Below are 1,198 nucleotides of genomic sequence, written 5' to 3'. Positions count from 1 at the left end.
CACCAGTTTGGTAAGTGGGGTGGAACGTGGACGGAAAATGAAATGTAACAAATGCATCAGGGTGTGATTTCCTTTTGTGACCAAATAAATCCTCTGAACAGCCCAGCTTCTACAAGCCCTTGTTTATTGTACATATTACGCTGTTGTCGTGTTGTAAACTTCTCTTTCCCTCTGTATTTTAGAGTAGCAAAATCTTTTAACCCTTACCAGGCCATGCATGAAAATCGTTAGTCAGCTTTGAAAATGGAGGCCTGAATGCTTTCTATCATATGCTGTGAAGTGCTTGAGGTTACGATATTATTTCAGATATGTGAAGCACATTTTCCCTTTCTGCGCAAATGTCTCTTTTTCCACCAGGGAAACACTGGCTGCCGAGAACAATGTCCTAAAGAGAACTGAAAGATTTAACAAAAAAAGTAAACAGTTTTAGATCTGCCGAGAACATAACGTTTGTTGAGACACCTGGGTCCTAAAGCAATGTTTGAATATATTTGAACAGGCATCGTTTTCTGAATGGTTGCCAAAAAGGACAGCAAATTTTTTTTTTCAAAGAGCTTCACCCACTGCAATAATAAATGATATCTCAGAAGGCAGGCTGGATTGTTCATTTTGGATGTTGCTTTATTTTAAATTGAGTGATGCTACGGGGGAGGGGGAAAGTCAGGCTGAGTCATATCACAGCTGGATGTATCTTTTGCTAATCACTTAGGCTTTTAATTTTAATGGATTATTAGGAAGGCATGAAGTCAGCTGATTTCAAAACTTCCACAGCTGCGTGGGCAGGTATATGTATTAATACCCAGATCTTACACAGTAGATCTCACAGCACTTTACAAAGGAGAACAGTACCATTATCCCCATTTTACAGAAGGGGAAATAGAGACACAGAGGGGGTGAAGTGACTTGCCGAAGGTCACGCCACAGGGTGCTGGCAGAGCAAGGAATAGAAGCCAGGTCTCCTAATGCCCAGTTCAGTGCTCTATCCACTAGGAAACCCTGCCTCCAATAGCAGGAAGAACACACTGTATTCTATAACTCAGGAAAATTGACAAACTATGATAATTATTGAAATTCACGTCATAGGGCACCTTGGCACATAGTGATACCCTCTTGGGGTGCATGTTAGACTGCCACTAATGGAAGTTTTGCATACATAGCAATTCCAGAATTCATTCCTTGCAAGCTGCAAGGAGAAGCC

The sequence above is a fragment of the Terrapene carolina genome, unplaced genomic scaffold (genome assembly GCF_002925995.2).
Source record: "Terrapene carolina triunguis isolate 2854851 unplaced genomic scaffold, T_m_triunguis-2.0 Scaffold132, whole genome shotgun sequence".
Classification (NCBI taxonomy): domain Eukaryota; kingdom Metazoa; phylum Chordata; order Testudines; family Emydidae; genus Terrapene; species Terrapene triunguis.
This window is presented reverse-complemented; position numbering follows the sequence as displayed.